The sequence below is a fragment of the Eurosta solidaginis genome, chromosome 1, assembly GCF_040869045.1.
Source record: "Eurosta solidaginis isolate ZX-2024a chromosome 1, ASM4086904v1, whole genome shotgun sequence".
Taxonomy (NCBI): domain Eukaryota; kingdom Metazoa; phylum Arthropoda; class Insecta; order Diptera; family Tephritidae; genus Eurosta; species Eurosta solidaginis.
In genome coordinates, this window is record NC_090319.1 from 317,576,549 (window position 1) to 317,602,157 (window position 25,609).

At 37.7% G+C, this 25,609-nt stretch overlaps 1 protein-coding gene across 3 annotated transcripts in view; it reads right to left on the reverse strand.

Moving 5' to 3' along the window:
* Window positions 1–22,852, reverse strand: part of AstA (allatostatin A) — a 69,222-nt gene extending 46,370 nt beyond the window's left edge. Inside the window, exon 1 of one of the 3 annotated variants that reach the window (XM_067772401.1) lies at window positions 22,783–22,852. The gene's annotated coding sequence lies outside the window, so the exon portion shown is untranslated. Of the gene's footprint in view, window positions 1–22,662 lie in introns of all 3 variants that reach the window. The other 2 variants (XM_067772394.1, XM_067772388.1) reach the window with 2 other exon arrangements.
* Between the last annotated feature and the right edge of the window lie 2,757 nt (window positions 22,853–25,609).

The following is a 25,609-nucleotide window of genomic DNA, read 5'->3' on the forward strand; positions in this document are numbered from 1 at the left end:
CCCGTTGAGTTTAGATATCTGCGTAGTTAATTGTTAATTGACCTCTTAGATACTCTTGCAGAAGAAAATTTTTGAAGAACCCCAATTTTTTACGTACTGGACACAGCACAACATGACGCGTTGCAATCCTATCGATTCGTCTAAGTCTTTTCAACTATCATACAAATAAAGAAATGTTTTAGTTATTCAAATATACCTCCCTTCCCTATTCTTATAGAGAAAGAGGCAACACTAGGCGGGTTTAGACTTCCAAATATTTCTGAGTTGAAGCTAGAAAATATGATAGGGTATATGAAAGTAATAAGAAAATTCATAGGAAATCCTTCATTACAACTGCGTGACGTAATGCCCCCTAAGCTCAGAATCTCACAGAACTTTGAAGTGTCCATTGTGGACAGGACTCACTGGGAAATATGGAATCCTTATAACGACCCTGACTCAAAGGTCTGGTTCACTGATGCATCGAAATTCGATGACGGAAGAACGGGAGCTGGCATCTATGGGCCGAACTTCAATAAATCGATACCAATGGGATGCTACCCCACAATATTTCAGGCAGAAATTCATGCAATAGAAGTCTGTGCTAGAGAATATCTGCGGAAAGGCTCAATATGGAAGAGCATCTACATTATATCGGACAGCCAGGCGGCCCTGCGTGTCTTGAAATCCTACACAGTTACATCTAAGCTAGTGGATGAATTCACTGAAATACTTAAAGCCCTGGGAGCCAAAAACAAGGTTTTATTGGGATGGGTTGCTGTACATCAGGGACATAAAGGTAATGAACATGCAGATTACCTAGCCAAATAGGGTGCTACAGCAGCATTCTATGGTCCAGAGCCCTTTTGTGGACTTATAAAAGCGCACACAGTGAAACTATAAGTAACTGGGAAACTAAACAATTCAGACGTCACTGGATTGACTGCCAAGGGCAAAGGCAGGCCAAACTGTTTATATTCCCGGCAACGAAAGTATCAGCCAAACTCATTAATCTAAGCAGGGGGACTGGGTACTATACGGGACACTGCGGTCTACGATACCTAAGTAAGTTAAATCTATCCGATATCCAAATTTCTCGGTTCTGTGAGCTGGATGATGAAACGCCGGTTCACATTCTCTGCGAGTGCGTCGCTCTGGCAAGGCAGAGACTATCTCATCTAGGTTGTGGGACTATTAATACCTATGTGAAATGGAGTAGAAAGCCTGAAGAGGTACTTAGATACATCAAAAGCCTCCAGATACTGGTCGCAGTGCTCCCAGACCTATTAGTAATAATAATAATAATAAAAATTATATTCAAAACTCTAAAATGTCTATTGCTTATGTAAAAGCGCAGCCCCTAACTTTGAGAGGGTTCCGCAAAACACTTATTTTATATTTTTTCCCGGACGATTAAATTCAGCCCATTTCTTTGTTTTCAGCTTTCTTTTCCGAACAGGTGCAATGCCATTCAGAGAACACGACTACTTCAAAGCCATGCTATCCGTTACCTGCAAAAGCTTTTAGGGTTCCTCGATAGACAAGATTTCGGATACCTCGAAGGCAGTGTGAAGCTGGCTCCTTGAAATACGAATTAAAAAAAAAGCATGTGGTTCGCTTGCCCAAGGTTGCCCAGGATAGCCCAGTTTTTTTATTAGCTCACCCTTGGAACAAAATGAACGAATATCAAATTTTTTAAATTGAAAACCCCCCAAAATCTAAAAAATTCAAAAAGTTTGTTTTCTCTTTGTAAATTGTCGCGCAGCTTTGTGCAGGATAGCCCACCCTTTTTTCGTTAGAAAACCCTACCTAGGATTTTTTAGGCAGCTGACGAAATTCCAATAATTTTTAAAAAGCCGCAAGGATGTCCTAATGCAGTTAAAGACTTCAAGATCGACGAATTTTAAAAAACCAAGCCTTACAATTTCCAAGTCCAAGCGAGTAGGAGAAAATGCTTTCACAGTCGGTGAAAGTAGATTGGGCGTTCCTCCATTCTTTCTCCTTGTATTGAACCTCGACAACTGTAGACGTCTCTCGGCTTCGAGGTTTTACCATCTACGCATTTATTGTGCTGACTGGGTTTATTCGTCAATACATTCACTATTTAACAACTAGATCTAGGGAATGTGGAAAAGCGAAATCATCATCACCACGCAAGATTAGCAGCAATGACGCGTTGGTTGTAAAGTGACGCTATTTGAACTAAAAATTGATGCCCTCGATGAGTATTTAGATGGGTGGTACATTTGGGTGAGACGTACGTTTGTATGTAGGTTTGTAAAGCTAATTTGGTATGTTTGTTGGTTTGTGTATCATTACAACATTACATTGTTGTCTGTCGGTCTATTGGCTTCCGTTTAATGAACGACTTTGGCGCAAATTACAGAATTGCCACAGCAACAGGTGCACTTTTTATCCCTAGTCTTTGAGCAAAAGTAATGAGCTGTGCTGACCATGTTAAAGGTGAAGACAGAAGGTAAAAAGCGAAACACAAATTGATGGTCAGCTAATTGTAACGACTGAATAAGAAATTGGAAGTAAATTAGAGCTAAATTCCAATTATTTGTTTATAAATGTAAATAATGTCTGGTCTCGCACGTAAATAGATTTAATTTATACAAAATTAGAACTTAATGTAAGTTAAGAGATCAATGCAGAACCGGATGTAGCTAACTTAGAACTTAGTCAATAAAGATGCTGGTTAAATATTACCAACGGGAAAGTTGGAAAGAGTTCACATACATATGTACATATTTACATAAAATTAAAGGATAATCGTGAAAAACGTAGCGAACTCAAATTTCTGCAACCAATGACTTTTTGCAGATAATTCTACAACGTGCGGTGTACTGAAACGTCATCTTAACATAAAAAAGAAAGAGGGACGCCTTTGTAGAAAAAAAAAACGTCGTGAGTGCTAATAGGGCTAATAGGAATAATGCCGAAAATTCTACCGGCGGATGACTATATTCCGGCTGAAGACTAACAAGGCAGGATGACTACCCGCCAAACCACAGAGTTGCATCTCTCATGAAAAATATGCACAGACGTGCGTATACCTACAGATTGCAATTAACGCGTATCAAGCCCTCGAAATGTCACGTATAAAGTTCTATATAGCATACTGTGCGAAAGACTGAATATTAGAGGTTTATGTCGGTCACTTAATCGGCGGCGGCAGCGTAGGCTCTATTATATACCGGCGGCGCGGGGTGGCCGGCGCGCCGACAAAGTAATCGGCGTAAACCTCTGACTTGAATCGCTGGACTTCAAAGTATCACATTGTCCACAACTAATAAATATGGAAACATACTGCTGACGTCAATGGTATGTTTGACGATCTGGAATAATATCATTAACTTGCGGATGAAGATCTGGGAAGCTTGTAAAGCGAAAATTTAAACAAATAATATTGGGAAAGGTTTTGCTTATATGTATTTAAGGAAATCGACGTTTCGGCCATTTCGGAAAGATCCGCGGTTTTTGCTTCAAAATCTCGTGGATCGTTCAAAAAATTTCGGGAGTAACTCCTTGCGGAGAGAGGGAGAAATACTTTAAATGGTCACACTTTTTTGGCGTAGTTTCACCGAAAGAGATGGTCTGGGCTAACTCTAATATCCGTCGTCGGCACGATTTCTTTAAATAATTTGTGGCTACATGCTGGTCGCTGGAAAAAAGGCGACTTACGGTTTCCGAGCTACACCAAAAAAAAGAAACACATTGAAACGTTAGGGGGTAACTATTAGGCCAAGGATGCCGCCCTCAAAATCATAAGCAGACTAAGTGGACATCATTGGGTAACACATGGGTGGAAATCGTATAATCCTTGGCGCATCTACATAATTAAACTTTACAAGGACCGTGGATAAGTCTTAAAATGTAGACCAAAATTTGCAGACGTTTGTGTTCGATATATTGACCTCAATACTCTTCGTTTCCGGCCTTATGATATAAGAGCTCATTATGGAGGACCGCCTTCAGTTTTCAGACTAGTTCGACTATCCCCTACGTTAGGGTAGTAGAACACCCGGTCTTTTGTTCGACTATCTTGAGAAAGATTTTACTTCACCACTTTGAGTGTTCTTGCGAAGAACAAAGCCTAACCTGGTTAAAAAATGTCTACGTATTTACATTTGTAACAGAAGCCGTCACGTGTTGGCCATATTTAAACATGGTTGATAGGCTATGTGATTCACTCCAAGGGACTAGTTGGGGATAGCGCCGCAAACTTAAGGAAATGTCAAACCGAGAGATTTGGGTGTTGAATGATGAAGTGTGAAAATAAAAATTAAGATTTCAGACGCTATTTTATAGTTAAGCAAATAAAGTGATTTTTCAAACCCTTCTTATACGTGTTGAAGATATGTATATGCAACTTAAGTATGAGCTGAGAATCATTTCAAAGGAGAATTTAAACCACTAGAGCCTACTAAAAGATTTTGCATCACTGATTTCGCTTATTCTTTCAGCCAAACGGGATATCAAATTCGGCACCTTTTTCGGGTAACTCGCTTTTTTATCAACTTGAGGACAATTTGAAAATATATTCGACTTGGGGCACTTTATTTAAATTCAGTGGCACCGCCCACTTTTACAAGAAGGTAACTAAAAAGTTTTGCAAGCTGTAATTTGGCAGTCGTTGAAGATATCATGATGAAATTTGGCAGGAACGTTACTAATATTACTATATATGTGCTAAATAAAAATTAGAAAAATTGGATGAAGAACACGCCCACTTTTTAAAAAAATTTTTTTTTAAATTCAAATTTTAACAAAAAATTTAATATCTTTACTGTATATAATTAAATTAAGTCAAAATTCAACTCCAGTAATGATATGATGCAACAAAATACAAAAATAAAAGAAAATTTCAAAATGGGCGTGGCTCCGCCCATTTTCATTTAGTTTGTCTAGAATACTTTTAATGCCATAAGTCGAACAAAAATTTACCAATCCTTCTCAAATTTGGTAGGGGCATAAATTCTATGACGATAACTGTTCTCTGTGAAAATGGGCGAAATCGGCGAAAGCCACGCCCAGTTTTTATACACAGACCACCGTCTGTCCTTCCGCTCGGCCGTTAACACAATAACTTGAGCAAAAACCGATATATCTTTACTAAACTTAGCTCACGTACGTATCTGAACTCACTTTATCTTGGTATAAAAAATGGCCGAAATCCGACCACTTTATCGATATCGAAAATTACGAAAAATGAAAAAAATGCCATAATTCTATACCAAATACGAAAAAAGGGATAAAACATGGTAACTGGATTGGTTTATTGACGCAAAATATAACTTTGGAAAAAACTTTGTAAAATGGGTGTGACACCTACCATATTAAGTAGAAGAAAGTGAAAAAGTTCTACAAGGCGAAATCAACAGCCCTTGGAATCTTGGCAGGAATACTGTTAGTGGTATTGCATATATAAATAAATTAGCAGTACCCGACAGATGATTTTCGCGAGAACGCCTTCACATATACATCTAAGGGCCACTCGCTTTTAAAACCCTCATTAATACCTTTAATTTGATATCCATATCGTATCATTCTAGAGTCACCCCTGACCCACCCTAATGGCGATATCTCGAAAAGGCGTCCACCTATAGACCTAATGCCCACTCCCTCTTAAAATGCTCAGTAACACCTTTCGTTTGATACCCTTATCGTACAAACATTCTAGAGTCACTCCTGGCCCACCCTAATGGCGATATCTCGAAAAGGCGTCCACCTATAGACCTAATGTCCACTCCCTCTTAAAATGCTCAGTAACACCTTTCGTTTGATATCCATATCGTACAAACATTCTAGAGTCACCCTTGGTCCACCTTTATGGCGATATCTCGAAAAGGCGTCCACCTATAGAACTAAAGATTACTCCCTTTTAAAATACTCATTACCACCTTTCATTTGATACCCATATCGTACAAACACATTCTAGAGTCACCCTGGCCCACCCTAATGGCGATATCTCGAAAAGGAGTCCACCTATAGACCTAATGCCCACTCCCTCTTAAAATGCTCAGTAACACCTTTCGTTTGATACCCATATCGTACAAACATTCTAGAGTCACCCTTGGTCCACCTTTATGGCGATATCTCGAAAAGGCGTCCACCTATAGAACTAAGGATACTCATTACCACCTTTCATTTGATACCCATATCGTACAAACACATTCTAGAGTCACCCCTGGCTCACCCTAATGGCGATATCTCGAAAAGGCGTCCACCTATAGACCTAATGCCCACTCCCTCTTAAAATGCTCAGTAACACCTTTCGTTTGATACCCATATCGTACAAACATTCTAGAGTCACCCCTGGCCCACCCTAATGGCGATATCTCGAAAAGGCGTCCACCTATAGACCTAATGCCCACTCCCTCTTAAAATGCTCAGTAACACCTTTAGTTTGATACCCATATCGTACAAACACATTCTAGAGTCACCCCTGGCCCACCCTAATGACGATATCTCGAAAAGGCGTCCACCTATAGACCTCATGCCCACTCCCTCTTAAAATGCTCAGTAACACCTTTCGTTTGATACCCATATCGTACAAACATTCCAGAGTCACCCTTGGTCCACCTTTATGGCGATATCTCGAAAAGGCGTCCACCAATAGAACTAAGGATTACTCCCTTTTAAAATACTCATTACCATCTTTCATTTGATACCCATATCATACAAACACATTCTAGAGTCACCCCTGGCTCACCCTAATGGCGACATTTCGAAAAGGCGTCCACCTATGGAACTAAGGATCACTCCTTTTCAAAATACTCATTAGCAGCTTTCATTTGATACCCATATCATACAAACACATTCTAGAGTCATCCCTGGCCCACCCTAATGGCGACATTTCGAAAAGGCGTCCACCTATAGACCTAATGCCCACTCCCTCTTAAAATGCTCAGTAACACCTTTCGTTTGATACCCATATCGTACAAACACATTCTAGAGTCACCCCTGGCCCACCCTAATGACGATATCTCGAAAAGGCGTCCACCTATATACCTCATGCCCACTCCCTCTTAAAATGCTCAGTAACACTTTTCGTTTGATACCCATATCGTACAAACATTCTAGAGTCACCCCTGGAACACCCTAATGGCGATATCTCGAAAAGACGTCCACCTATAGACCTAATGCCCACTCCCTCTTAAAATGCTCAGTAACACCTTTCGTTTGATACCCATATCGTACAAACATATTCTAGAGTCACCCCTGGTCCACCTTTATGGCGATTTCTCGAAAAGGCGTTCACCTATAGAACTAAAGCCCATTTCCTTTTAAAATACTCATTACCACCTTTCATTTGATACCCATATCGTACAAACACATTCTAGAGTCACCCCTGGTCCACCTTAATGGCGATATCTCGAAAAGGCGTCCACCGATAGACCTAAGGCCCACTCCCTCTTAAAATGCTCAGTAACACCTTTCATTTGATACCCATATCGTACAAACAAATTCTAGAGTCAGCCCTGGTCCACCTTTATGGCGATATCCCTAAATGGCGTCCATCCATAGAACTATGGCCTACTCTCTCTTCCATTTGATACACATGTCATACACCCACATTCCAGGGTTACCCTAGGTTCATTTTCCTACATGGTGATTTTCCTTATTTTGTCTCCATAGCTCTCAACTGTGTATGTAATGTTCGGTTACACCCGAACTTAGCCTTCCTTACTTGTTTCAAATAACTTTTGAACGGTGAGAAAGTGTTAAATTTCGCAATTGGATTTGATAACTGGCAGTTATGCGCATCCCTTGATACCCCTTTCGACCATATCGGACCAATTTTCGAGATGAACAATGAATGGTCTGGACAGCCTTAAAAGAGTATAAAATATAGTAACGCGCCGATGTTTTTGACATTCGTCGGCGGCGTGCGAAAAGCGTAGCTAATCGGCGACGGCGTTTATTGGCGGCGTATATCTCTACTGATGATCTGGTACATCGACTATCAACCAGATCTACATGTAACACCAGCTCCTGGAGAAGACTTAGAATAAGATAATAGACACGTACCATCTTTTTGCCGACTTGAAAGTAGTCTTGGACAGCGCGCTAAAAGGAGTTGCTTGTATTCAACATACCAGCTCGGGCTAAGAGATCCGCGTGACACTTGCCAGGAATGTCGTTATGCCCTGACACGCAAATCATATTTTATAGAAAAGAAGCTTGCTGTAATCGCGTTTTAATAGCCGCCTGTCTGTTCGAGTACTAGATATAGAGAGCATTACGCTTGGAAGATGCAAATACGCCCCCGCCCACCTACCCATTAAGCTTGGAACCATCCGTAAACAAGGGTATATAACTTGTAAAGTAAACAGCCTTGTTAAAACCTGGCACACAGTAATCAGTCTTGCTAGATATGAAATCGAAGCTATTAAGAATAGTAGAAGGTTCAAATAATAAAATTTATGTAAGGCTGCTCTTGGACGAAATCCTGGAATCCGTGAAATTTTAGGCAGATATAAAATTTTCATCTTGAAATAGGCAACATATTTTTAATTCAACTTCTCATTGGCTTTTTTTCGTATTTAGTTCTTGAAACTAAAATCATACTTCAGAAGCCAACATCATACTTCAGAAGCAACATGAGGGAAATGTTTTGCTGGGTGTTCCAGGAATCGTGAAAACGCAAAAACCCTCCCGAGCTTGCAAATTTTGCTTTCGAGTTTTAAGGAACATTCCGATAACCAAGCGACCTGAAGCTTTGGACATATCCTTGGGTTTTACTACATTGTAATATATAGGACAAAAAAGTTTTCTCAATGAACAGGGATCAAGACATTAAGAAAGTCCACTGAGCAAGATTCTTGAAACTAAGACCATACTTCAGAACCCCATGACTATGCAAAAGCAGGGAAACTACTTTTCGCTAGGTAGTTCAGGGCGTGCGAAAATTAATAAAAATCGTCCGAGCTTGGACATTTTGCCTTCTAGTGTTTAGAAACTTCCAAATAGAAACTTCCAAATTACATACACAGAGATCTGACACTTTGAACGCAACTTCGGGCTTTGTAAGGTTATAATATTTAGGATAGGATAGGTTAGGTGGTAGCTGCCCTGATAAGGATAGCTTACTTGGACAACACGAAGGTCCGTTGTGATACCACATACACCAAAAATACCGGTGACTTAGATCTAGCTACTTAGAGAATCGTTGGGTAGCAACGATAAAGCTCCGAATGATACCGATCTCAACTTTGGATATATCCTCGGGAGATCCAAGTGAGTCGCGACCGAAGTACTTTCGCCTAGTTCTGGCAAAAGCTGGACAATCAAGCATAAAGTGATTTGGTGATTCCACCTCATCATCCTCCATACAGCTGCAGCTGCAGCAGGATGGAGTTTCCAGTATATTGAGACGTACCGCATGGGTATCCATGGGACAGTGCCCTGTCAAAACCCCAATGACCATTGATAGGTGAGCCTTAGTGAACGCAATTATTTCAGCAGACCTCTTGCCATCCACTTTTGGTCAGAAAGATCTTGCTACCCTGCAAGACGTGGTATCCACCCAACGTTTGCTGAGCTGATTCGAGGCCCAGCTATGGAGGAGCAATCCACAGGTGGCCAGCGGGATCCCGAAATTCCTACAGCCATCTTCATCCGGTTCAGTTGTACCGATGCGGGCTAAGAGATCCGCTTGACAGTTACCCGGGATATCACTATGGCCCGGGACCCAGATAATCTTAATTGTAAAATAATTCGATGCAATCGCAAGCGAGGTCAGGCACTCTCAGACCACCCTCGATCGCACTGTAGTTGAGCTCAAGGCCTTGATAGCAGCTTGGCTATCAGATTATATGTTAAATTCCCTAACCGTGGTAGCAATGGATAGCATTCCATCCACCGCATCCTTAATCGCAGCAATTTCCGCTTGGAATACACTGCAGTAATCAGCCAACTTAAACTTGCGGCTTGAATTTAGCTCTTGACAAAAGACCCCCCACCAACCTTTCCATCCAGCTTTGACCCATCTGTGAACAAGTTAACCGGTCCCATGCCCCAGATAATTCCTCTTCCCCAATCCTCTCTCTCTGGAATAACTGGGGTGAAGGTTGTATAGGGAGCAGTTATCGGCATACAGTAGTCCGTTCTGTCCGGGATAAAGTCGAAACTGGTAAGAAGGCTAGAGTGTCCGTGGTCAGAAGGTCTATATCCCATATCACGAAGCCTGACCAACGACCTTGCCGCGGCCGCTTTTCCCGCAATATCTACTGGGTATATGTTCAGCATGACGTTCAGAGCTATTCAGTAATATTTAAGATAAAGGAGTTTTCTAGATGAGACAGAGGTCGAAATATAGAGAGGTATTAGAAAGGCCATTTAGAATTCGGAAATTTTGCGATGGATTTTTAAGTAACTACTCAATGAGCTAGAAACATGACACGTTACACACAGTTCAGGTCACCTTGACAATACAACCAAAGCAGAAAATAAAAAAAAAGATTAAAATTTTTAAGTACTCCCTTTATATAAATGGACGAAAAGGCGATTTAGTCGCCACTACTTCGTAGGCGTATTTCTCTGCTCTCCTTTTTAGCATGCATCAATACTATAAAGGCCATCTTGCTTACAGCAGTCCTATTCAATCTATTCGACACGTCCAACGCTTTTATTTAATTGTCTGATCAACGCCCTAGATTGATAAGGAGTGTGATGACTAGTACCTAGAACCTGCCTAATTATTTTCTAGCTTTTAGTATTATTATTATTTCATGTAAGTATTGTTTTCAATAAAACCGTTTAACTTAAACATTTTTTTTAATTATTTTATTTTATTTGGTTAGAAGTTGTGTAGCATATCGACTATTTTGATAAAATTTCTTTTATCTACAATGTTTAATTTTATTTTGAACACGCATGGTTTGTCTACATCGCCTACATTCCTCGTTAAATTTTGCTCCATATAACCCAATTGCGTATTTTGATCCAAAATATATAATATTTTTTACTTATTCATAATCTGATTTCAACCATTTTCAAGTCGAAGTTGCTCTAAAAGTTGTTTACTCCAACCATCAAAATTTCAGAGTAGAAAGAAAAAGCTCCATCACTTAGAGAAAAAATCGTTCTAAAACGAACGAAACAAGTTCAAAATTAAAAACATTCGTTGACAAAAGTCTGTTAAGTACGTTTTTTTGTAACTCGTGACCGATGGGCTTGTTTTAAGAACGGGTTTTCCAAGCGCACTGTTCGTATTTTATGACCAGTTTGGTATTGATGTGTGAACCTTATGTGCTCATTTCATGCACTATTTGGGCTTGATTTAAGATCTTTCGGTTTCACGCTTTGAAAACGATTTGTGGTTGATTTAACATTTTTCGGTCTCAATTCAAGAACGGTTTGTGCTTTATCTTTGTGGTAGGTGAGGGGGGGGGGGGGGGGGCAAATTTTTACAATTAGTACCCATTTATTTATTTTTATACTCAGTTGAGCAGAGCTCACAGAGTATATTAAGTTTGATTGGATAACGGTTGGTTGTACATATATAAAGGAATCGAGATAGATATAGACTTCCATATATCAAAATAATCAGGATCGAAAAAAAATTTGATTGAGCCATGTCCGTCCGTCCGTCCGTCCGTCCGTTAACACGATAACTTGAGTAAATTTTGAGGTATCTTGATGAAATTTGGCATGTAGGTTCCTGAGCACTCATCTCAGATCGCTATTTAAAATGAACGATATCGGACTATAACCACGCCCACTTTTTCGATATCGAAAATTTCGAAAAACCGAAAAAATGCGATAATTCATTGCCAAAGGCGGTTAAAGCGATGAAACTTGGTAGATTGGTTGACGTTATGACGCAGAATAGAAAATTAGTAAGATTTTGGACAATGGGCGTGGCACCGCCCACTTTTACAAGAAGGTAATTTAAAAGTTTTGCAAGCTGTAATTTGGCAGTCGCTGAAGATATCATGATGAAATTTGGCAGGAACGTTACTACTATTACTATATATGCGCTAAATAAAAATTAGCAAAATTGGATGAAGAACACGCCCACTTTTTAAAAAAAAATTTTTTTAAATTCAAATTTTAACAAAAAATTTAATATCTTTACTATATATAAGTAAATTAAGTCAAAATTCAACTCCAGTAATGATATGATGCAACAAAATACAAAAATAAAAGAAAATTTCAAAATGGGCGTGGCTCCGCCCATTTTCATTTAGTTTGTCTAGAATACTTTTAATGCCATAAGTCTAACAAAAATTTACCAATCCTTCTCAAATTTGGTAGGAGCCTAGATTCTGTGACGGTAACTGTTCCCTGTGAAAATGGGCGAAATCGGTGGAAGCCACGCCCAGTTTTTATACACAGTCCACCGTCTGTCCTTCCGCTCGGCCGTTAACACAATAACTTGAGCAAAAACCGATATATCTTTACTAAACTTAGCCCACGTACTTATCTGAACTCACTTTATCTTGGTATAAAAAATGGCCGAAATCCGACCATAACCACGCCCACTTTATCGATATCGAAAATTACGAAAAATGAAAAAAATGCTATAATTCTATACCAAATACGAAAAAAGGGATGAAACATGATAACTGGATTGGTTTATTGACGCAAAATATAACTTTGGAAAAAACTTTGTAAAATGGGTGTGACACCTACCATATTAAGTAGAAGAAAATGAAAAAGTTCTACAAGGCGAAATCAACAGCCCTTGGAATCTTGGCAGGAATACTGTTAGTGGTATTGCATATATAAATAAATTAGCAGTACCCGACAGATGATTTTCTGGATCACCTGGTCCACATTTTGGTCGATATCGCGAGAACGCCTTCACATATATATCTAAGGGCCACTCGCTTTTAAAACCCTCATTAATACTTTTAATTTGATATCCATATCGTACAAACACATTCTAGAGTCACCCTGGCCCACCCTAATGGCGATATCTCGCAAAGGCGTCCACCTATAGACCTAATACCCACTCCCTCTTAAAATGCTCAGTAACACCTTTCGTTTGATACCCATATCGTACAAACATTCTACAGTCACCCCTGGCCCTCCCTAATGGCGATATCTCGAAAAGGCGTCCACCTATATACCTAATGTCCACTCCCTCTTAAAATGCTCAGTAACACCTTTCGTTTGATACCCATATCGTACAAACATTCTAGAGTCACCCCTGGCTCACCCTAATGGCGATATCTCGAAAAGGCGTCCACCTATAGACCTAATGCCCACTCCCTCTTAAAATACTCAGTAACACCTTTCGTTTGATACCCATATCGTACAAACATTCTAGAGTCACCCCTGGCCCACCCTAATGGCGATATCTCGAAAAGGCGTCCACCTATAGACCTAATGCCCACTCCCTCTTAAAATGCTCAGTAACACCTTTCGTTTGATACCCATATCGTACAAACATTCTAGAGTCACCCTTGGTCCACCTTTATGGCGATATCTCGAAAAGGCGTCCACCTATAGAACTAAGGATTACTCCCTTTTAAAATACTCATTACCACCTTTCATTTGATACCCATATCGTACAAAAACATTCTAGAGTCACCCCTGGCCCACCCTAATGGCGATATCTCGAAAAGGCGTCCACCTATAGACCTAATGCCCACTCCCTCTTAAAATGCTCAGTAACACCTTTCGTTTGATACCCATATCGTACAAACATTCTAGAGTTACCCCTGGCCCACCCTAATGGCGATATCTCGAAAAGGCGTCCACCTATAGACCTAATGCCCACTCCCTCTTAAAATGCTCAGTAACACCTTTCGTTTGATACCCATATCTAGAGTCACCCCAGGCCCACCCTAATGACGATATCTCGAAAAGGCGTCCACCTATAGACCTCATGCCCACTCCCTCTTAAAATGCTCAGTAGCACCTTTCGTTTGATACCCATATCGTACAAACATTCTAGAGTCACCCTTGGTCCACCTTTATGGCGATATCTCGAAAAGGCGTCCACCTATAGAGCACTAAGGATTACTCCATTTTAAAATACTCATTACCATCTTTCATTTGATACCCATATCATACAAACACATTCTAGAGTCACCCCTGGCCCACCCTAATGGCGACATTTCGAAAAGGCGTCCACCTATAGACCTAATGCCCACTCCCTCTTAAAATGCTCTGTAACACCTTTCATTTGATTCCCATATCGTACAACTAGAGACACCCCTGGTCCACCTTTATGGCGATATCTCGAAACGGCGTCCACCTATGGAACTAAGGATAACTCCTTTTCAAAATACTCATTAACAGCTTTCATTTGATACCCATATCGTACAAACATATTCTAGAGTCACCCCTGATCCACCTTTATGGCGATTTCTCGAAAAGGCGTTCACCTATAGAACTAAAGCCCATTCCCTTTTAAAATACTCATTATCACCTTTCATTTGATACCCATATCGTACAAACACATTCTAGAGTCAGCCCTGGTCCACCTTTATGGCGATATCCCTAAATGGCGTCCATCCATAGAACTATGGCCTACTCTCTCTTAAAATACTCTTTATTACCTTCCATTTGATACACATGCCATACAACCACATTCCAGGGTTACCCTAGGTTCATTTTCCTACATGGTGATTTTCATTATTTTGTCTCCATAGCTCTCAACTGAGTATGTAATGTTCGGTTACACCCGAACTTAGCCTTCCTTACTTGTTTTTATTAATAATAATTTCTTTGTCATTCATTAAAATATTAATAACAAAAAAATATTATTAAAGTCCAAAAATTAAAAAAACGCATAATATGCATTTTTTATGGCTTTCTCTTATTGAGAAAGTTTTCTTTTTATTGATGTAATCTGAATATATACATACTTAAAACATTTCATAACAAGTTTTAGAATTACCCGTGCATATGTGAATGGAACTGAACGAAAAATATGAGTTAAAAAAATATAACATAAAAAAATCGTTTTAAAAAACTTTAGAGTTTGACGGTGTTCGAACTCGCGTCACACAATCGCAATCGCAACATCATAGCCGCTGGGCCACTACGAATGTTTGGTGGCTTGTGCCAAATGTTGTATTTAACATTGTAGTGCGCACGAATTGTACCGTTTCTTTTTTCTTGGGCTTAATTTAAGAACATCGTTCTCATTAATAGATCATTTGTTCATATTTTAAGACCAGCCGTTCTCTTTTCAAGAAAATGGTGTCAGTTCAAGAACAAGGTTGTTCTTTTAAGAACAGGTCGTTCGTTTTTCAAGAACATAAAAGTTAGAACATGAAAAGTTTGAATTGAGTCCGGTGGTGCTGGATTTAAGAACGGCATTTTTCTCTGAGTGATTGCATGACAGGTTAAAATGTATTGAAAAATATGGAGTTGCCAGCTTTTTATAATTTTGTTGGAGTGAGTGATTGTGGACAATGAACACGTACTTTTCTTTTACCACCACATGCAGAAATCGTCTCCCTTTCCACAATTATCGAAAAATTGGTTTAAGTTAAATGCGGAGCTTAAATGGCATCGTCAACGATCTGAGTTTATGATCAAGTTATGGTGTTAATGGATTGAACTTTGTGGATCTTAAACATGTAGACCATCGGCACTTGGTAAAGTATCGAGGAAAAGAGTCGTTACTTTACTCAGCATTTGGAAAAAAGCATCGAGTGGAAAATTATCGATACTACTCACTCAGTCCTATCACTACCCAGGCTAAATATTCAAATTAAAAATGACCATAGCAAAGAAATTTGATTAAAGTAATATAAATATAGTTTAAAACAATTAAGGAGGTATTAGTTCGGGTGAAACCGAACATTACATACCCAGCTGTACACTTGAAATGCTGTTGTTGTTTGTTTTGCATGCTTAATAGTGTAACAATGCTGCGCAATAATACAAATACATATGGTTCTATTCTGAACAAATTTTTCTTCGAATTATGGCTCCCGAAACATAGAAAATTGCTTGGTCATAAAAGGGCCGGTGCCACACCCATTTTTTTAAATTTGAAGTTTTTCCCATTTTTTTTTATGAATCCACTTAGGAAATGAAATACCATTGATATAAAGTTCTTTTTTGCAAAGATATCGTTTATATAAAAGTGGGCGTGGTACTTAACGGCTTTCGTTAATATTTCTTCAAAGCATTCCTTATAGTAAAGGCAACCGCTCTGCCGAATTTCGTTACGATAGTTTTAACGATTTTTGATTTATGATATATTATTTGTAAAACTGATTTTATCACAAGTGGTCGGTGCCACGCCCATTTTAAAAAATGTTTTAAAATTTTTATTAAGAGTTTCAATGTCAGTCCACACTTCAAATTTCAACATTCTAGGTGTATTATTTACTAAATAATCAGGTTTTTTGTGTTTTCCAAAATGTTATATATATATAAAAACTGGGCGTGCTTATAACCGGATTTCGTTCATTTTCAATACCAATCTATTCTGTGTCCAGATAAGCTCGTGCACCAAATTTGGTGAAGATATCTCAATATTTACTCATGTTATCGTGTTAACGGACAGGCGGAAGGACGGACGGATATGGCTCAATCAAATTTTTTTTCGATACTGATGATTTTGATATATGGTCTATATCTATCTCGATTCATTTATACTTGTACAACCAACCGTTATCCAATCAAAGTTATAATACCCTGTGTACAAGTAGAGCTGGGTATAAAAAAGAGCGAAACAACAAAGGTTCGTGTCGCCGATATTAAGCACAACTCGTTTTGTAGCGAGTTATTTAACCACTGCCTTCTTCAATAATTGCCACTAGATGGGTCTCTTTGCACACCTAGCATATCGAGTTACAAGCATACAAGTGAAGCTAATATAAGCGTGTTAAAAAAGCATAACGATTGCGAGTTTTTATTATATGGGATTGGGTCTTTTATTCTTTATTGGAATTATTGCGCAGTGCTAAAATAATTTTATTAACCTTTTTTAATATTTTTAAATTTTTTCTTATTTCTATTTCAAAGAAATTAAGGGAGTTCAGAATTTTATGTACTTTGTGTTGGAAACGTTGCTATAGCAAATGAAAGCTACGGACCGTGATCAACTTTTTTCGTTTTAAATTTTTTCTTTTCGTATTTTGTTTTGTTTTGACAGTTGTTAATTTGCTATTCAAAATTGAAAAAATAAAATACGGATTTTGATGTTGCGTATTTGCCCTGACGTAGCAAATGCATAGCCGTTTAATTTTTTGGCGTTTTGTGTAAAAATACTACACCAGTTTGCAAATACAAAGATGCCTGACCATTTGCAGAAAATCCTGAACTCCTCTATTGTGTTTGCACTACTGAGATTGTTGGCAAAAAATTTATCAAGCAAAGTTGCTAATCCAATTCTCGCAAACACTATCAAACTGCAAACTCAAACAGCAATAATCAATTTTAAGTTTTAATTGATTAGCAAATTAATAATTTATATTTATAAATGAAATTCTTGCGCACTAATGCAAAGCCAACATACATACATACCTAAACACCACCAAAGCCTATAATAAAAATTGGCTATAATTTGCTAAATATTGTAACGAATATTAGTAGCACTAAGGGATACTATCATCTCTAAGCCGATGCTATGCAGTGACTTGTATGCACATCAATAATTCATTATGTTTCCATATATGTACGTACACGCAGCGGAGAAGAGACGCACAAACACATGCAGATATCTTATCTGAGATGCTCCCAAAAGTATGCAATTATAATTGTGCTCACATATACACGCGCATATGAGAAGCTATAAACGTAGTGATTTTATAGCTGATAACCAACTAGTAAATTCTAGAAATGGAAGCGCCTAGAAGTATGCGAACGAGAAATCACAGAGTATAAAAAGCAGCAACAGTAGAGGCACAGCAATCAGTTTGATTTGAGACGCTATCTGGCGAGCAATAGTAGTGTTAATCTGAAGTACTTTAATAAAGGCCATTTTGCATTATTGACTAGTGGAGTTATTTATTCAACAGTTTAGTGATTCGAACGTTAGCAGAAGGTTGCAAATAAGGGGAATTGCAGTAAATTCGTTACAATATGAATATAAATGTAAATGTAGGGCGCGATAACCTCCGAAGAGATTTTAGGCCGAGCTTCTATCCCAATTAGCGTCGTGTTCCTTTTTTTTAAATTGGCGGGACGGGACCTACTGACTTCGAACGGCATCTGCAAGGCAGATGAGTTTTCACTGAGAGCTTTTCATGCCAAAATTAACTCGGAGTGCTTCCGTGGCGTGAGTAAGAAATTATAATTTTATTAGAAAACTTTGTTGACTTGCATATTTCTTAATATAGCCATATGCCATTTTTTTATTTGTTATTGCTCTTGTATTATTGTGTTTTTTTTTGGTACTCCAAAATTATTGTCATCAAGTGATTCGCAATAATTTCAATATGCTTCCGACATCGTTTTTCGTATTTTTTCTACAACTTGTTGGTTTTTCATTGAAATCAATAAAGACATTCGCAGAAGTGTTATAAATGTTTTCAATATATATTTTTTCTATTACATACATTACATATGTAATACCCAAAACTTTTTACATTATTGACATGTAACAGCTGTGTGTGGTGTATTTGAGTGGCTGATTGCCCATTGACATATTTCATTGTCTCTCAACCTCGTTTGATCAACCCATGGCGGAACGATACAAGGTGGCAGCATGGGACAGCTGATCATACCCTTTTTTTATTTGATTTGATACATCAACTTTCGGCGCAGTACGATTTTGACATTTGCCCATCGAATTTACAAAAACAAAATACATGGAATTTTTATTTATGTTTGTAGGTATGTCACCATGCTGCCACCTTGTATCGTTCCGTCATGGATCAACCAACTACTCAAACTTAGTTTTTAGAAGCGGGGTCGCTCTCTCATCTGCCTTACAAATGCCCAAATACCGTTCGGAGTGGGCATAAAACAATTATATAGGCTGTATGACCTGCGCTTAAGCTGCCCTAAGGCTTAAGTCTCGTTGCAGTTATTAACGCTACGTTCTTCGCCAAAAACACTGAAACGACTTTCAAAATAAGCGCAGCCAGAGTGATATAATTTTTGAGCTGATTTTGAAAGGTAAGCGGCTATTTATTCAGACAATAATAAAATTGGAAAAAACATCACAGTTGCATAAAAATAATCCTTTGATTTTAACAAAGATTTTTTTATTACATAAAAAAGAATCTCAAAATTCGCATTGAGTTTTGACAATTTTTTTCCGAAGTGTGTTTCAGATATTCTTCGATATAAAAAATAAAATTATGCACTCAAAAAGTTTCGAAGCTCTAAATAAAAATTCGAAATATTCTCGAATTTTCAAATATTCTCGAAACCTTTTTGGAGATTCATGAGTCAATCACAAGAGGTTTGCTCGACAGACACATTTCTTGCCAATTGCAGCCATTTTGCTCCCAAATCGAATTGACATCCGTTAACTGTGTTGTTTCTTTGCGAATTTTCGAAAAATATTAGTAGTAGAAATAGGAAGCAATCAGTTTACAAATACCCGATAAGTACTGAACTGCATAATTCCGTAGAACATTTATTTTAATTTTATGATGAATGTATTAACTATGCCATGATCTATTAGTATGGCTGAACATTGAACATAGGTAATTTTATGAAAAGTACGGACACCAAGGAATCTTGCACTTTCCTAAACCTATGAACATACGAAACCTAAACCAATTCAAAATTCATGGTTCAACGTCAAAACCTCGACTATTAAATCGATTCACGTAAAAATGTCATTAATAAATAATGGAGATGCCATAACGAAATATGCTCATTGGACATGTTAACTTATTCAGGTAAAAGTCTAGAACAGGAGTCTACTGTTAATATGCGTGGCCAAAAATATCGAAAGAGGTGACCTCGACAACAATAATCCTAAGGCGGAAAAGAAAAATTGCATCTCTGTCCGGAGATATTTGCAGTTGAAGTTAGCAAGTTTGATGTTGTTGTTGTAATGTTTTTGTGCACTGAAAAAGATTTTGTGTACAAAGGGATTTTGCACGCATTTAATTTTGATCCCAGCTCATTGGTGGACCCGCCAGGGTAAATTTTTATAAGCTCGGCTGAAGGCCGCCAACGCAACCCAGGGTCATTTTTCGGTTTTTCGTCAATATCTTTTGACGCCTTCGAATTATTGTTATCGAGGTCAATACTCGTCTTTTGACACTTCTCTCGATATTTTTGGGCGTGTATTAAAAGTCGACCTTCTGTTCTATTTATTCCGTATGTTCGGAACATTCGTATCCATTTAAGAATTCAGAGAATCGGTTTATATTTGGAATATTATGCATATTCGGACCTTGTGGGGTAGTATCAAATGAACGTATTCCGAATATTCTAAATTAACGGTTTACCCGGAACGCTTCCATGAATACTTAACGGAAAAGAACTTTACGAAATTTCAGAATAAAAAGGTGAATACTCCCTGTGTAGCAGGACTGCACAAAAGCTTAACTCTTCTGTCAAAGTCAAGGTAGGAATATAAAGTTCTAAGCCAATAAGCCATTTGCTTTTATTTTTGTTTTTGTCACTTCATTCACTTTCAAAAATTTTCCAATTCAGGATTTGTCACAAAACCGCCCTATATTAGAGTTAGATTGAAGAACGCTTCATCTCGGAATGCTTTTCATTAACTCCCTCTTATGACAGAATGCTTGAACTTATGCTCAGTTTTGGAAAGAAATTTTGAGAGAGTGCTATTTTGAATAAAATTGTAACGTACGGCATTCTTCAAACATTTCTGAAAAAATGACGAAACCAACATATCTTTATCAATTCACGAAATATTTAGTAGAAAATGAATAATTTCCCCAAAAACCTTTGGAATTTACAAATTTATTATCACTACTAATATACTACAAAAGATAGTTTTCTACTACAATTTCACTGAAGGGGATTTAATTATTCTCCGTTTTCCTTACTTCGTAAAAGCAACCCGTCTAGATTTTTCAATTTGGGAGTGTCAAAGATCTGTCATCATTGAAGAACAAACCTCTAGTAATTGAATCATGTTGGAGATTGATGTGCAGAATTTCAGTTACGAATTTCTTGGTTTTTTTGCTTTAATTATAAAAATGAAAACAAAAAGAATTTATTGGTTTTATGTGTACCGGCTCGAGGTCAATATATTTAGTAATAAAAACATCAGTTTTTTTTTTTTTTATAAAAACAGATAGCCAGTTAAAACTTATATGGTATAAGAAACCAACTGCGTCAGGGCGACTAATAAATTTTTACTCTAAACACCCGAAGTGTATGATTATGAATACAGCAATGAGCTGTATACGACGCATGCTACAGATATCAGATGATGTCTATCATCAAGAAATTAGACAAGAATTTTTTCGCTACTCAAACTAAATGATTTTCCTGAAAATATTATAAGGACATTAATAAGAAGATCGATATGTGCAGGTAATCTAGAAAAATCCGCAACACTAAAAACGTTTAAATCAGTAATCTACGTACCTCAACTATCAGAGCGTCTAATCATGTCCAACTGTTACAATAATAAACAATTTAAAATATCCCATAAACCCTGCAACACACTCAAAAGCATGTTCAATAAAACCAAGTCCATAATACCTCCTATGAAAAAAAGCAACGTCATTTATAAAATTCCGTGCAATGGCAACAACCACGAGGCATGCAGAAGTATTTACGTAAGCACCACCAAATCGAAGTTAAAAACGAGAATAGCACAGCACAAATCGGACATGAAACATTGTCATAATTTAAATAACCAAAAAACTGCACTAACAGCCCACTGTGCATCTAGTGGCCACTGTCCGAACTTTGAGAAAGCGTCGGTATTACAACAACAAAATCACTATAGAAAGAGATTAACACTGGAAATGTTACACATAATACATACACCACCAGACATACGACTAAACTTCAAAACAGACACGATCAACGTCGCTCACTTGTACAGACACTTAAGCCGGAGTCATTGGTGCCGTATGTCGTATCGCTGTATCCGTATCCCTAACGTAATCAGCTGTTTATCGTTACGACGGTAAACCAAAACCCAATTGGTAGGCTACGATACGGTTACGACCTTAGCCGCACCAATAATCGATTGCATTGATTCTCATAAGGTTGGTCGAATCAGCTGTTAAAAGGTTACCGATACGGTTACCGATAAAGCACCAATGTCTCCAGCTTTACTCACAACAAAATCGACAGTACAAAACTCCACGCCAACGCGAACGGACGTTTAACTCAAAAATGTATGTATGTTTATAAAATATGACATATTACATGTATGAAAATTTGTTTTTACATTGTTTTGTATAGTCCCTTGAAGACAGTTACCGACGTGTAACCGAAATATATCGGAATAAAAAATAAAAACTGATGTTTTTATTACTAAATATATTGACCTCGAGCCGGTACACATAAAACCAATTTCTTTAAATATAAAGGTCGCCAAAAAAGAATATCATTCAAAAAGAATTTAAATGATGAAATTTGATAAAAGTTGCCAATGCTATTTTTGTATTTGCTGTTGTATGTTTTAAAAATATTTCCTATATAACGCAGTGTCCGATTTCTTTGCAAGAAAATCTCTTCAAATCTTTCACAGTCAATTAGTTCAATTGCCCATTAAAATTTACTACACTTGATTCTTAATAGGCAATTAAGTTACTATAAACAACAATAGTTAAATATTATACAAACAAATAATATACACACCAATACAAACAAGAAACTAACAGCAAACTGTTGCTTTGTTTATGTTGAATATTGAATTGGCAATTCAGTTGCACGTATCCTTGCACTATACAGTCACTTGCTAGTATTTAGTCCACTTACACTTTATTCTCAATATATAAAGCAAAGCAATTTTCTAACAATTTCTGAGTTGTTCACAGGTCAAGTGTCGTGTAACTTTTGAAGTTTCACAGATGCGGCAGCACGCCTTATATAAAGCAAAGGCGACAAAAGTTGTGTTGATAACGTTGCTAACGGCAACATCAAATGGTAGAAGTCAGTTTGTTGTTCGGCTAAGACGCAAACATACAATTGTACATAGTGCATACATACATACGTACATATGTACGCTGAAACATAAATTATAAGGATGAGAATAGTTTGCGTGAAATCCTCCATACTCAACACTAACACCAGCGACAATGCAAGCAAAATTTGTATGATAACAACAACGCTGGCACAGTGATGATAATCATGGTACATTTGTACTTTTTTTGGTGCATTTCTCTTGCCGAAAGTACGTTGGTACTACATTGACATATTTGGTACATTTTTGAAAAATATAGCACCACACTTCAAGTAATTTGCAAAGCAGCTCTGAATGTACAAAATAAATTAAAATTTTTCGAAGAAAAAATATTGTTAAGTTTCAATTATTATGTTTTCTAAGAGAAACTGAAAAGAATGAAACATTTACTGGCATATTGCTATGGAACCATTTCGGAAACCGCCAACGTAATAATCATCAGGCAATTTTGTAATGTTATCAAAGGTTTTACCGGGATTCGAACCGTGGTTCCATAGCAATATGCAGTAAATGTTGCATTATTTTCAGTTTCTCTTAGAAAAAAACTTGAAATTCAATTATTATAAGCCGGCGTTAAGCTCATGAATTCTTAAATATAAGTATAAACTGAACACACCAATAACCCAGATAGTCCCAAGACAAAACCGGGAAGGTAACCAAAATAATTTTTATGTTTTTTGATTAAAAAGACATGTCTAAACTTTTGTAAAGCACTTAATTCATGAAAGTGGATTTTAAGGCCGTACTATAATTAGTACATTGGGAAAATATGCGTTGTGAAAGAAAAAATTCATTTTTAGTATGAAATGAAATAAAACACTTTACATGCACTCCAACATCGCATTTTGAGCATCTGGTCGTGGTCCGTTCATGACAACATCCACAACGAGTTTGATTATCCTGGTGAACCACGAAATGATTCATGCCACCATAGCGTAAAACTGATCCTTCCAAGCTTCCTCTGGGTCCTTTTTGGTAAGTTTGCTCTTTCCGATTTTGCTGCAGTAATGTCGTTGCAATGACTCTCCTAAATTTCAGCTGGTCCATGTCTCCATTTTTTTCGATGTAATTGCCATGCATTTTGGACAGCCATGTCAATACAGTGGGTCAATAAACAATGATACCACTTTTTTCCTCTGATTGAAACTCTATATAGGCTGATATTTTGATCGGAACGATCTACTCCACCCATATTGGCATTGTACATATTTATGAGATGCGGTTGCTTTTTTTGCCGTCGTGAGCAACGGTTTACTGTATGAACCGGTTGTACTCCAGCAAAGTTTGATATAAGGCAAACTACATTGTTATCATGCCACTTCACTGCTATTATATTTTCGTCAGAAATTTTTGCGTAGTCGTAGGATCCTCGATCATCCTTTTTCATGATTTTTGAGTTCAACAGAGATGCATCTTTTAGTCTGTTTTCCCTTATTGTTCCGGTTGAGTATAAGTTCCACTCAGTGAGTTTTTACATCAAAGGAACTGAACTAAAAAAGTTATCGAAAAATAGATGGAACTTCCGATCTGGCCAGTTGTCACTTAAGGCTTGTGCGTACTCCAGCACAACTCCACCTCCAACACGAAAATCGTCATACCTTTTGCTTATGTTTGTTGATGCCCCCTGATATGGTTCAAACCAATTCAAGTAACCTAACCGGGTAGCACCTACCCACAACTTATAGCCGTATCGAATCGGGTTTCCATGGATGTACTGTTTACAACCATGACGGCCATAATATGGTACCATGGCCTCATCAATAGAATGCATTTCCTCTAATGGTGCATGCTCCATGAATTTTTTATTTATTACATCGAAAAGAGGCCTTACCTTTTCAAACTTGTCATCAGTATCCAAATGTTGATTGTTGCACACATGAAAATTAGAAAAAATCATATAAAATCGGTTTCTAGTTATTGCATCTGATATCAGGTCACTGTGGCAATCTTTTTCGCGTTGCCGGACATTTTTTTTCTTGGAACCTGTACGTATCCGCTCAATATCAAAACTCCTATGAATGCTAAAATTTCGCGCTTTTCAAAGTTTGCATTGATGTTTTTTTTGTTGGTCATAGTTATTAATTTCAGTCAGAATTAGTTCTATTACTTCATCATCAAAAAACTTAAAAAAGAACTCTATAGGATTTTCCGATTCCATTGAGAATGGAGGTCCCTCGAAATCCGTAACAGAAAATTCTAAGTCCTCCTTTACCCAGTTATATCTCTTTTGTTTTTTTGCCTTACGTTTTCAAAGATTCTGCTTTTTTGCTAGCTCGCTCAATGGCAAGTCGTCATCGGAATCATCTGATGAAGTATGCTCGGCGTTTCTTCCTTCAAATACAACTTCTGCTCGAGCCCGCAGCTGAGAAGCTGGAAGGTTATCTATCTGCAGATAGTCCTCGTCCCCGGAGTCTTCATCTGTCAATTCATCTACTGCATCAATTGGTGGAAAAATACAAATTTCTTCAACTCCATTCCCATTATCATCGTCATCCTCCAAAATAGCAAGTACTTCGTTAAGTGAAACACCCCTATAAAATAATGGCAAACACAACGCATATAGTCCCAATGTACTAAATATAGTACACCCTAGTTTGTTTAGCCGAAATAGATAACATTTTT